The sequence below is a fragment of the Thunnus maccoyii genome, chromosome 1 (assembly GCF_910596095.1).
Source record: "Thunnus maccoyii chromosome 1, fThuMac1.1, whole genome shotgun sequence".
In the NCBI taxonomy this organism is placed as follows: Eukaryota; Metazoa; Chordata; class Actinopteri; order Scombriformes; family Scombridae; genus Thunnus; species Thunnus maccoyii.
The window spans coordinates 5208008-5222599 of record NC_056533.1 but is presented as its reverse complement, the minus strand read 5'-3'; the positions used below and the strand labels follow the sequence as shown (position 1 = coordinate 5222599).

General features: G+C 38.3%; 1 long non-coding RNA gene across 1 annotated transcript; it reads left to right on the top strand.

Annotated features, from left to right (window-relative positions):
- The first annotated feature begins 223 nt into the window (after positions 1 to 223).
- LOC121893810 lies at positions 224 to 5229 on the top strand. The gene is made up of 5 exons (XR_006095431.1): positions 224 to 285; positions 2828 to 2924; positions 3624 to 3735; positions 4734 to 4842; positions 4938 to 5229. It is a non-coding gene; the product is annotated as an uncharacterized LOC121893810 (long non-coding RNA).
- The last annotated feature ends 9363 nt before the right edge of the window (positions 5230 to 14592 follow it).

Sequence of the window (14592 nt, the reverse complement as noted above, 5' to 3'; positions counted from 1 at the left end):
AGGAATAAATAAAAGAATAAATGTGGAAATATAAAGACAAACAACAAAATATAAAAGAATAATTATAAGCATTTTCATATATTTTCTCATTCATTTGTATACATATTCATTTATATATTTTTAAAAATATACATTTATTTATTTTTATATAATGTCATTTATTTATTTATTTATTTTTATTTTTCCTTATTCTTTTCCATATATAAAATGTGATGTCATAGACAGCAAGTCAGCCATTTTTGGAGGATACCATCTCCTGTACACTGTTACCACCCATCTAGCTAGGTAGTCTCAACCCGTTCAGCTTGGTGTAACTCTGTTAAACTTCAATTTCAACATGGTCGTAGGTTGTATGTGTACAAGTGTGCGGTCGAGAGAGAGAGCGTGTGTGTGATGGTGAGGCTGGCGACCAGAGCAGAGAGTATGAAGTTAGCAGTATAGCTGTGAACTTAGCAATGCAATGTGCGTACAGTTTAGGCTATTTGTCAGTGAATGAATGCTACAACTCCTCAAGACCCAAGCCAAGTTCCCATGTTTTGCTTGCCACCAGCTGATGAAAGTGAAGGGAGTTAGGAGATACCATGTTGTTATGCTGAACATCCTTACTGACAGTTGGGGCACAAAATTAGCACGAGCCAAATACTGGTAAAATATGCAAGTGGCTGGTAGATTTGCTTCAGTCATCAGCTAAAAAACCATGGTAATCTATTGAGTTGCTGTCGTTGCTAGGTATGCTATCCTGCAATTCATTTGAATTAGCAGTCCTTCCCTCCACATAGTCATATCATATCATATCAAAGAAAACAATCACCATCAATTGATTTCTCTATTTCATAAGTTACTTTAACAACAGCATGTCTATAATTTCCAGCATTATTTGGGTCTTTACTGGGTTTACTAAAAGGTAAATTAAGTGCACTTTTCCAACTTTTTGGCATCAATCCTTCTCTCCATATCTTATTAAGTAGTTCCAGGATGATACTCAGTACTTGATCAGATAATTTATGGAACATAGCATATCTTAGTTGGTCCTGTCCCATTGCTGTGTATCCAGTGCCATGTAATGCTATTTCTAACTCACTAATTGTCAGCTCAGCATCAATAGTTGAGTCATCATTATCTTTTTTTCTTAATTACATTGCGGCTTTCACTAAGACCTTCCTCTTTCCTCTTTTTATGCAGATCGTCCAAGTGATTTCCACTGTGTATATTGGCAAAGCTCTTACCCAATACATAGCCTTTTCTTTCTCAATCCTCTAGCACTGGAATTTTAGTGTACTTCCTTTTTCCACTAATTTTCTTTAACATTAGCCATACATCACGTAGTTCCACTTCTCTTCCTATAGTAGAACAGTATTTCCTCTATGTGTTATTCTTGCTGGATATGATAATTCTATGAGTCAGAGCTTTTGTCCTTCGGTAGTCTATTAAGTTTTCTTGATTCAAGTTGCTTCTTAATACTCATAATGCTTTATTTCATTCTCTAACAGCTACATTCTTCATTCAACCATGCCACCACTTTCCTTTTCCCAGTTATTCTACTCATGGGTATGCTTTTCAAAGCATCATTCAAACTTAAATTAGTTACTATAGAAGCACATTCTTCAATATTACCATCTATCAAAATCAAATTTGCTTTCTCAGTGTGGTATTCTTGAAAATTTCCCACCATTTCTTTAACATGTACCTTTCTTGGGCATGCACATTGATATTTATAGAACAAAAATTGGAAAATGATTGCTTCCTATGCCATTAGCCTTCCATTCATATGAACACGCTATATTTCTAGATACTAACATTACATCTAGACATGATGAACATTTCTGTATACATCTAATCTTGTTCCTTTGCCATCATTAAGACAGACCAGTGATCTTTCCTCCAACAGTTCTTCAACCACATTGCCATTATTGTCCGTGTGTTTACTACCTCAAAAGCTATTATGAGTGTTAATATCACTGCAACAGATTTCTCTTCTATTACTATGTTCAATTGCATTAAACATTTCGACACTCAACTTCTTGCATGGATTGTAAAAGTTGATTATTTTGATTGCATTGAAGTGTGCATTACACACTTCAACAATTAAACATTCCATGTCTGCTGGTGATTCGAAAAACTATTCTATCTTTTATAAATGTAACACAACCACCACCTTCATTGTCTACCCTGTCATGCCTAGCTGAGGTTTATCCTGGTATAATAAAGTCAAGATGGGGGTGTAGCCAGGTTTCTTGTATACATAAGATATCCGGTCAAGGTTCTGAGTCTGATACATATCTTTTAAATTCTTGACCATTAGCAATGAGGCTTCTCGTGTTCCACTGTAGTAAATGGATCACTATAAAAACTATGTTAATCATTACCCCGGGACCCTCCATCAGAATTTACTTTCAACATTTCATGAATATCTTCTGCTCTCAAGTCTTTAATATCCAGTGCATATCAGTGAATATGCATTCACCACTGTCTTAATTCTACTTAATTCTACTTTTTTTCTCTTGCTTGGTAGCCACATTAATAATTTTACAAATGAAGACCATGAAACTCGTTTGATCTACCCCCAATGAATCCTCTTTTACCTTGCATTTATGGGAACATCAATCTGCTGTATTATTGAAGCTCTAACTGCTCTAACTGTCTTCTTGCTGCATCCTAGGCTTACTAGTTCTCTGGGGTCTAGGGCCGCCACTTAGTCTTCACCACTCACCTTCATATATAACTGTTCTTTGTTTTTCATCATTTACTGTCTTTAAAGCTTCTAACCTACAAGGATATGTTATTGATTAATCTGTATTTCTTTACCTCTTTTGCTTTAACACACCAGAGAAATAATTACACAAGGCTTGAGAGAGGCCCTTGATTCCTGGGGACTGGGAAAGGAGAGGCAGGTGGCCCTGACTACTGACAGTGGGACCAACAATGTGAGGGCAGTCCAGCTGAATGATGGGAGAAGACTGTCTTTGGACACAGGCTTCACCTTGCCATAGTCAAATACAAATATTTGTATTCATTAAACAATTTGGTTTTTTTGAAGTAATTATATTATTAATAGCCTAAAAGTAATAAATGTTTAAAATTGTGTGAAGTTTTCAGAAATGGATGGTGTTTTTATTAACGTTTGAATTAGCAGGCTATAATATTTCTGTAACAGCAAAAAAGTACTAATCTGCCTTTACAGGCATTGTAGAGAGTTCTGCTGAATTTGGCTTTAGTGGAGCATAGAGGGACTTGGTGCCACCTGCTGGCACAAAACTGATGTGGATATCTGTGGAGTGAGGAAACTGGCAGGATATGATTAGAGAGGCTTTTAGTTTAGAGATGCTTCGTCTTCCATTAATATCGAACCAGTACTATTGGCCATGGTCAGCACCTCCCTAACAGGTGTGCATTTCCCCTATTCTTTCCATTCTCTGTTAGATCTCTGACATTAGATCTCTGATTATATATTATATTTTCTCTCTCTCTTATTTTTTTTTTTAGACATTTCTGTATATTTTTCAGCATTTTGATAAGCATTTTGATAAGCAGTTGACAGAATTCAGTTCATTAATCTCTGTCTTTTCAGACATCCACTTCCTTACAACCCTCACGACTCCCTTGTTGCATGTTTACCCCTACAGTTTTGGGAAGGACTTCAGAGCCTGCAGAGCTGCTCCCCTTGCAATTATCTCCAGTCAAGCACCAGCAGCAAAGCCCCCAGTCCACATCAACAGCATATTTCTAATTAGAAAGGTATATTGCCTGTTCTCTTATTTAATAGTTTCTATCACTTGACTTTGCAGCCTTGAAGTTTCTACTTGCTTCATGAGTGCCATTATGCTTATATATATTGAGCAGTGTGTAATGTGTTAAAGGGGAATTTGAGGCCATAAAATGTTGGTATGAGCTCTTGCACTCATATGACGTTTTAATTCTGGTTCATAACTTCTAGCAATATTAGAATATAAACCTCATTTGGGTGTAAGAGCTAACACAAACATTTTATGGCCTTATAACATCAGAGCCCCATTCTTTGTCTATAGAGCAGCAAATTTTGCATCCTAGTTACATCACTGATTGGAGGGTTCTCCCTCTGATTTCTAGCTTTGACTTAGTGATGCATGTTCACAAATAATGACTGAACTTTCCTGGAGTACAGGAAGAACATATGTGAATTTTTAAAATGGGTGGTATTCCCCTTTAATCAAATGACAGGCTATTATGCTCAGTTATTACTGCAATTTAAACTGAAAAAAAATCAAAAATCTCTTTTGCCTGAATTGCAGCAAAATAGTAGTTCCAAGGTAGTAGTGGTCACTAGAGGGTTTAAACACCACAACTACCTTTTGTCATGTATACATATGAGCCTTATGCTTTTTAATCCCCTACATATCCCTGCTCTTTCATTTTTCTGTGCACATTCAATATCCCTAGAAGGAGAACCATTTGATTTTGGTGATCCCACAACCTGTCTCCTAACAAAACATTCAGGGCAACTTTTCAAGTTGCACCAGATTATATACAATTTCCCAAGCTGACATTAAGATTCATGGATATATACACAACACACATATACACACAAACACTGTCATTCACCAACAGCATAGTTTTTCCATGATTACACTACTTTGGGCACTGCACCGAAGTATTTTTTGCTTTTGTGCTTACTTTTCAATTATACTTAATATCACAGTCAAATGGCCTATCAAAAACAAGGACAATGCATTCGATGTATCCATATTGTTTTTCAGCTGGACAAGCCATTGCTTTGTTGAAGGCACTACCTTCAATGTTTCCTTCCCCAACTGTCCCACCAATAAGCTTGGATCAATAAGTGAGGCACTGTTCCATGTTCTTGAGGTGAGTTTGAGTCAGTGTCAGTTTAACTGAAATTAAATTGATATGCCTGAGGTTTAATTTTGTTCTACTTTTTGTCTCCTCTTTGTTGCTCTCAGCCATCGGAGGACCCCAGTATGTCTCTCTAGAGACGGCCCATCACCAGTCAGGTCCTGGTAGAATCTATAACCTCCTCCTGGCTGTTGATGCACTGCCGCTGATGACCTTACAATGCCCTTTCTGTGACAATGGGTGTCTGACAGTAGACTGAAGGTTGCCCACAGTCTAACAATGCAGTAGGTTATTGAATCACCTGTTTGTTTTTTCAGGAATTTGCACAATAAGACTGTTACTGGTGTGAAAGCTCTTTCCAGACTACTTTCAACAGTCAATAAATGTTGACAGAAATTTCACGTGCAGTCCTGATTGTGATTTCAGTAAAAATCAATTTCCTGTTATCTGAGATTAAGGACTAGTTTTAAATTTAATATGGGTTTAGGTCTGCCTATTTCAAGATGAGTCAACTTGTTTCAAGTAACAGCATAATCACACTCCACTATTTTACGTAATTAAATATTACGTAATATTCACTTAAATTAGTGATTTATTTTCTTGGTGTGTGTGTGTGGTATAGTGACATTTAAGTGCTTTCACTTCTATATTATTTCCTTATGCACAAACAAAATTGTTTATCACATTAACAGTATGAAACTAGAACTGTTACGATGCTATGCACACAACACCATTATAACACAATGCAAAAGTACTCAGTTAGCTACATTTTACATCTCAAGTTTTTCAGCGTAAACACCACAGAAATTTCCCTTTAACTTAAGGTCAACACTGTAATATCTCACAGCAGTTAAATGTAATAGATGTAGCTCACACATTTCTGCATAGAACATACAAACTATCCCCACAATACCAAAGGTCGACCGTCTTACGCCAACTACAGGAGTTAGCTACGCTAGCTTAGCTGAAGAATTAACTCACCAAGACGTTATAAAAGAATAGCGAACAACACACAGGCCCCTGGATTGGTCACTCATTCACTCTGCTTGTCTGCTGTCTTCAAGATTCAGTTTTACATAGACATATAGGTGTCTTAGCGATAAAATCAAACATTTTTTGACCACCCTTTGAATTGGTTTAGTTGAACCCGTTGTTGATCATTTGTAACAGCATTCTTTGGCTGTCAATCACAGTCTATCAATCCACACAGGTGTCTGACTGTTTACAAAGGTGAGAAATATGACATTTAGCCTAACTGCAATCACTGACTGAAAATAGAACACAGGAAAAGATGGGCTAGCATATGTTGAATGAACCTGCTTGGCCCACTGACTCCAGCCAAATTTTAATGAGCTAAACGCAGGATTGTAGTGTTGCCGAAATGCCGAACTGGTTTGCGAGTCAACATTAGCAAACTTTGCTAGCCCACTGACCAAACGTTAGCTCGCTAATCGGACAGGATTTGGCTGTGGAGATGGGACATTCATGAAGGAGCTGAATCAGTTTCAGCTCATTTAAGTGTAACATAGTTATTAACAGGGCTGCCAGCTCTCGCACACTGACGTTTACTGACGTCACGATTATATTGTAATTTATTCCCATGGATGCTGCTCAGAGTAATCTCAGAGGAGGAGCAAAAGTCACCCTCTGAGTTGTGCATTAGTCCTTGATTTGAGATAATGTAGGTTCAAATGATCTGCTTTTGAAGTTGATGATGATTACTCATTCCTGTATAAGATTACAACTACATCAGCTAGTGGTGCTACTGAGAATAGCTACCACTTGAACCTGTGTGTAATATAAACAGGTGGGACTGGAATTAGATAGTTGTTGTGAGGCCATTTCATTCATCCAAATTGTTTGTCCTTTGTTGCAATTGTTGGTTTAACCAGGTTTAATGATCCAAATCATATTGTGATGTGTTTTAAGGCTATTTCATTTCTATAAATATTTTGTCCTTGTTTGACATTGAAGATGGTCTAGTAGCCTGCAACCTACTACCATTTTAGGCTACATCATTTTTTATGAATATAATTTCATATATGAAATAGCCATTCTTGTAATAATCATTTCCTGTCTTGATCCACCCAATTATATACAGTTCTTGATGCATTCTTGGATTTCATAGCACCCTCAATCTAACTAATCTAGACTAGTGCAGGTGGCTGTTTCTTAAATTAAGAACCACCTGCTTAATCCAAGAGGTTTGGTGGTGTAGAGAGGCAGAAATGAAAGCTTACAGCCTAATATTTGGGGAGGATAATGAAGCATTAATTTATTTACTTCAATTCAACACCCACATATCCTGTTAGTGTGTCCTGCACTCCAGTTCTGCACTTAAAGTGTGTGTTACTTTTGTATGTTTTCAATTCCGTTTCGGATGTGCTTCCTGACAGGAGGTGAGTTGCTTGACGCACAGGTCCACACAAAGACATTATGTGTATCTTTGGAGAGGCATAATTTCCAGCTTTCAGAGGAGCCTTCCTATCAGCCTTAGCAGTGATTTACTGCTGCATCTGTCATCCATGTGAATTATTTCAAAATTATCCATGCTGACAGGGCATGGCATAATACAATAAAGCAACAAAAATGAACACATGGTTGCAAATTACCTTGCACAGAGACCATACAGCGTTACAACGCATTTGACAAACCTCTCAATGCTACACAAAGGGCTTTCTAATTGTATAAACAGAGAGCAGATGGATCACACTCTTAAGATTGGTTTTCATTAAGCTTCTCAAAGGAGCAGAGCTGCATCAAGGTCAGATTTACCTCTCAGAAAATCCCAGCTGCAGACAACTTGTTACTTATGAACCTGCATCAGTGATTTTCTTCTCAGAGGGTTGCTGAAGGTCAGATCCGGCTGTAAATGTATTTACATATGCCAGGACTCATGTGGAGCCTCCTAGAGACAGGCCACTGTTTCAGACAAAATTAAAGAGCCACATAGAGACTTCCTGTCTCTTGATATAATTACAGTTACTCATCATACCGGGGTTATTGCATGGAAAAAGTGGGCATATGTGTAGAGAACCATACCCCTATATAAATTGAGTTATATAGGAGTATGGTTCACATGTATTTAAAAGAAGAAATATAAATTTGTGTTTTTACATATGCATAGACATCATACTGTCATCCATGCTTTTTAGGGATGCGTGCCTCAATGGCTGACAATGACAGGTAATCCACCACTTTGGTCCAGACTGAAATATCTGGATAGACTGCCACCTAATTTTGTACAGACATTCATGGTCCTGAGAGAGTTCCCCTTGACATTGGTGATCCCCTGACTTTTCACCTGGCACCACCGGCAGGATACAATTTTTACTTGTCCAGTGAAATATATGAACATCCACCAGATGGAATGGCTGAAATTTTGGTAGATTCAGTAGATTTAGATACAGTAATACATTTTTCATTTCATTTCATTTTCTGTAGTTCTCTTCATGCTGATATATGTTCTGTGTCTTTCTGATAAGTTTGTTTTTAATAAGTTTGTTTTTAATAAGTTAAATAAGATTTTTTGAGAAGATGAAAATTAATTTATATTTTCATTTCATGATTCACTATCAGCATTCTAAAACCGACCTGAATCTGCACTCACTGTTGTTACTGACTCTGAGGGATCTTCTTTGCATTTTGTTTAGTAAGTTTATCACTTTTTCCGCTAACTCGTGTTAGCTAGCTAGCTAACCTAAGTCTACTGTAAAACTCACAGCCCAGTTGGGTAACTTGAAGGGGTTAAGAATTTAATTTGGAGTTAGCCAGACAGTACTCTAAAAGTATTCTACCCAAAAATAGTATTTTCATATGAACATTAAAATGATCAGCCGGTGGGGTAATATTGTGCCTGTAAAAACTCAAAATGAAATGTATAAGCTAACAGTTGAACAAAAGACATAGATACAGCAAAGGTAATCACAGAGCTATCATAGTGCTGCATGACTTTTGATTGTCGAATGAACCAGCTATTTCAGGTACACACTGTAGTAATTGTTCATGAGTAAAGCAGTAGGACATAATCTAAAATATCTTTCAATAAAGCTTTGTAGTACAGCTGTATTTAGTATTGCTCAGTTATATTGCAGTTATCAACATCAAGTGTCACATCACAGACATAACATTTAAACCTATCACTTTTTAGATTGCCATACTGATGTGTTACTCATTGATGGATGTGAGCTGAAAGTAAGGTGCCATCAAGTTCAGGAAATTATGATAGTCCTGACATCAATCTGTTCAATTTTGGTCACTGGGGGCCAGTCAATGAATAAATAAATATGGGCTTAACAATATTAGGAATCATCAAGCTGTCACACCACAAGATCAAAGTAAGTTTGCTTTTGCAAACAAACTCTTGTAGTGAAAGACAACAACAGTAGCACAATGGAGCCCAGTGATGTCAGTACAAGGAGAGGAAAGAGGAACACCTGTACCTAAATGTATTGTTTTTGGTAGTAGGAATGTTCTTGCTAAAGTCACTCAGTTAGTTTATAGATGGGATATCAGTTGAGCAGGTCATAAAGACCAAATTATTGGGTGTTAAATTAGGTAATTTGCTCTTGTGACTTGATCCAAGTGATCACATTGGATATGTTTATATGCACACTAATATTCCACTATTATTTCAAATATTCTGAATTTGATTCAGGTCATGTAAACAGCATATTCTGTCTGAATATTCCAAATTAGGACTTATTCCAAATGTAGCATTTACCGATTAAGACATGTGGGGTATGCCGGTATTATTCTGTTTTAGGAGCTTTCTTTGGACATGTATACAGTGCATTCAGAATATACGTCATAACTGAGGTTTTTACCACAGTTAACAACACACGACTCTCTTTGCCAGTTTACCCCAGCGCAGGCAAAATGACATGCTGGAGCAGGACGGCAGACAGAGGAGAGGAATGTGAGTAGAGTGCACCAAAAACACTCAGCAGTGTCATAAACATCATGGGACAACCAAGGTACTGGATGTGCCAGTAACTATAAATTTATAATATCAGCCATATCAATATCAATTATAAATATCAGGCCGCAGCTCACTAATGTTTTTCACCTCTCTGGTTTACTTCACTGCCTGCAGATATCTTGTGATTCCTGTTCCCACTGGAGCAGAGGGAAACCCTGAAAACCCTCTGCATGTGACAGGAATAATAGTGGAATATTCATTTTCATTAGCCATGTAAACAGCTTAGTAGGAATATTGTCTTTTTCGGAATAAGGGCAAAAACCGGAATATTTTGTGCATGTAAACATAGTCACTGTTTCCATGATGATAAAGGGCACTGCAATTTCAAGGAAATGTTCCACATATGTTCCATCTTCTGTTATGACTGACGTTGTTCTGACTGACTCACTTGTTGTGTCACACTTGGAGTACTGCCCAGTCATTTAGCCGAATACTGCTGACAAAAAGAAACTTCAGGCTGTGCAGAACAGAGCAGCCAGGTCAGTTTTTCAATGTTCTTTCTCTGATAAAGTATCTGAAATGTGGTAGCTAAATTGAAATCAAGTCTTCTGTTATTTATCAACATTTCTATTGTTAAAAGTTAGTATATACTGGTTTCTGTCATAGGTATAACACACATCAAATCAGCTCTGGTCATGTTATCTATAGAGCTTCTGCTGCCTGGAGTCTGCTCCCCACAGACATAAGACACATCAAAAGTAGATTTTCTTTCAAAAAGTCACTAAAACAAAATCTGTTGAAACTTACAGAGATGTTACTTTTAATTATTGCTAATATTCTTTTTTATTTTACTTTAAGTTTGTATTGTCAACCTTTTTAGAGTTATTTCACTTTTTAAAAACTCTTTATATTTGACTTATTATTTATTGATCCATGTGATTTTTAATTGCTGTTTGTTTTATTGTTGCTCATGTTGTGTGGACCCAAGGAAGACTAGCAACCACTTTGTGGAAACTAATGAGGATCCAAATAAAGAATAGAGTACTGATGAAGAGACACAGCAGAAGAGGAAGAGGGGTTCTGAGTTTGGTTCTTGCAGCATGTTTAAGACAATGTCAGGATGAAGACCATAAAAAGAAAAGTCACTGAAGATGCAGATGGCAGAGTGAGGAGTCAGAGGACCTAAGAGCCAAAATCCTGCATCATCTCTGAAGACACAGACAGCGTGAAGGGGACAAAAAGAAAAGTCACTAAAAATGGAGAGGTACCAAGAAAATCACAAAGGTTCTCTGAACTCGAGCAGAGCAACAAGGAAAGGAGTGTCACCTGATCTTCACTGGATGCCAGCCCAGAAAGCAACGGGGAACTGAACATCACAATGATATGTCAAGAATACTGGGACACCCAGGAAGAAGAAGAGGTAGTCTGACCTACACCTTGAGAAGGAAAAAAATGCAGTGTCAACCTAAATGGGCACCAGAGATGAATTTGAGGCTAAATACCAGCAGGTTAACTTTCTCACTGAAGGAAACCATGGATCATTATATGCTGGTTACCTGAGAGCCTCCCTGTGGCAATAAAACACATTCTCGGAGAGAATGTGATCTGAAAACATGTGACCCATAATAGAAAGACTCCCACTGTCATGGCTGCCATGATGAAGATCTGGACCAGAAGTATCCAGGAAGTAAGCAGCAATTTCTCTACTGAACTGGTATGATGTGGACTATGGTGCTAGAACAACCAGTCCCCTTTGTTGACCTCTGTACACACAGGTCAAAGGAGGCTCTCTTTCGAAGAAGGAGGCTCAGCTCACTCTGAAGCAGCTGGTTGATGTTGCAAAGGAACTGGCAAAACACATCTTCCACTAGGACATCAAGGTGGAAAACATCTTAATAGAAACCAGCTCTGATGTCCCACGTGTTCTGTTGTTTGAAATCGGGCTAAGCTGCTTTGTAGAGAAGAAATCATCTTATCAGATCTTTTACGGTATCTCAGCACAAATCCTACTGGCGTGGTACGAATGCTGGGCCTATAGTCACACCACAGTGTGCCACCTGGGAGTGGTCCTGTTTGACATGCTTTGAACAACACAATAAACTCAAAATCAGCAGAGTTGTCCCACAATTGCCAAGACTAGTTGCACATGTGTCTGGCTAAAGTCCCTCAACAGTGTCCCACTCTGGAGCAACTCAGACGTCATCTCCTGGATGGTATAAACCAGCCCCACGCCATGTCCATGTTAAGCCAAATTCATAAATGGATCTTTTTCTCTCCGTTTTGGCCCTCCTCCTGACTAAAGCAGTGTTTTTCTCCCCCACAAAACGGCCTCCAGAGTATGTAAATGCTAAAATTTGGCATTGTAGAGTGTACAATTAAGAAACACAGTCATATCAGTGACAAAAAAGATGGTGGCAGTGGCACGGAATTTCATTGTTTTTCATTGGCATTTTTTTCCTGTGTGTTTTATTTGTTGTTTATCTTTGATTTATCTACTGTATTTATTGTTTCTTTTGTGTGCCTGAGAAGCACTTTGTGATTGGTGTCTGTGAAAGGTACTATTTAAATAACTTTACTTACTTACATTTCATTGGAAAAAGGAAGAAGAAGAAACACAATGACAATGGCAATAATGACAGATGGCTTCATGAAAGTATGGTTCTCTTTATTGCATACTTTGATTGTTTAGAGTTAAACTTAGCTATCTACCATCTTTCTCTTGCTGAAACTGTTGTAAGCTGCTCACAATAAACAAAATGTCAGGAAGCCACCACGGAAACAGAAATATTATACCTTCTTCATCGGTTTTCTGTGGCTGACTTACTTGTCTGTCCTCCACACATGCCCAATAGGAGGAGAATTACCTGTTTTGGCGTTTTAATGTGGATAGAGGTATTGACAGAAACGACCTGAAACTCCTGCTGTGGATGCATGTCGCTGTTGAAAATAGCATTTTAGAATTTAGCCAGTTTAATGTAGACGTAATCTTGATCCCTTTGTGCCAACTCCATTAATACAAACACTTTTGTCTGGAAAATAAGAACATCTAAGGTGCCTACTATGACTATCCAACTGGTAGAATTAGTGTGGCCTAACAAATCACTGAGCCATATTTTCAGTCGTCCTTCAGGAGTCCTGATACTGCAAGGAATATTTTCAAGCAATCACATGGTTTCTCCCTCGAATGTTGGGAATCGACATCCTATTTTATTTAAAGGTGCATTAATCAAGTACACATATGTCTGTAAACTTGGAACCAAACTTGGAAATCCAAAACAATCCAGTCTAAGAATTTCTGTCATGTGAAAAAAGTGAATGAAAGCAGACACAAACCCTCAGCCATTCCCTGAAAATGTGTGATTCACAGTTTTTCCAACAGAGGAAATCTCATAATTTTCACCCCTAATGTTGTTACTGAAAGTGAAAACTGCACATAAACATATTAACAGTCGCATCATTACCCGACCATGCAGTCTTTAGTACATTTACTGTGAATCACCCACAATATAAAGCCGATAAACTTAACAGTAGCAGTATCTGACTGGTTACACCTCATTTCTACCTTGGTAACAGTGAGTACAAAGACAGCTGATTAAGCAAAGTGATTACACTTTCCACCAGGATGGATAGATGAGAATAGAAATAAATATGACTGATAGCACAGTTAATACAGTTTTTTAAATGTGCCATTCGTCTTGGTATTTTTCAGTTTTGTATTAAGAATTGCCATCATTACCATTGCAACCAAATATCCAATCACACAGTCTGATAGAATTTACCAGTCTGTCTATGTCGCAACCCTCACAGCATGACCATTGGGTAGTGACTGAAAGAATGAGATCACAGATACAAGCGGCCAAAATGAGTTTCCTCTGGAGGGTTTTTGGGCTCAGCCTTAGAGATAGAGTGAGGAGCTTGGACATCTGGGGGGAGCTCGGAGTAGAGCCACTGCTCCTTCACATCGAAAGGAGCCAGCTGAGGTGGTTTGGACACCTGCTTAGGATGTCTCCTGAACACCTCCCTCTGGAGGTGTTCCAGGCATGTCCAACTGGTAGAAGATCCCGGGGCAGACCCAGAACATGCTGGAGGGACTACATATCTCTTCTGGCCTGGGAACGCCTTGGGATCCCCCAGGAGGAGCTGGAGGGTGTTGCTGGGATGAAGGATGTCTGGGTTTCCTTACTCAGTCTGATGCCACCAGGACCCGGTCGTGGATAAGCGGTGGAAAATGGAATGGAGTTTATGTAATGGCAAAAACTGATGGTGTGGTAATGACTGATCATGTGCCACCATGGTTTGATCTCCCAGCCTGCCAGTCTGGTTCATAGAGACTGGATTAACCAGACACCAAATTACGCCACACATCACAAAATCTGGGGCTGACAAAACATTGTTGGGTATTGTTAGGTAACACTTTTCTAATAAGTCACCTTTTATAAAAAGTTAAACACGTTTACTAAGTTGCCAAGTTGTTATGCCACGCTTTTCTTTCTTTGCACAACTATTTTTGTCACTATTCAAAACAAGTGCAACACTATGAATGGCTAACAATTCCACAATGCAGTGCTAGCTGGCTAGCCAGCATGTTAGCTGTAGCAGTAGTTAGCACTAGTACAAAGACTCATGGATGAATTTCACCATGCCACTGGTATGATTCATGTATACATACATTTTTTTTTTTTTTTAAATTAACATAGTAAGGACACATGATTGAGTACTTGGGCCACTTATGAAGGAGTCATAGTGCCCTTCTTTGGTTTACATGTCAGGCCATGTGACATCTCAGCCCTGATGTTAATCGTGACCCTATTTCTAATCTCCCTCCTGCTGAAAGAAATGGC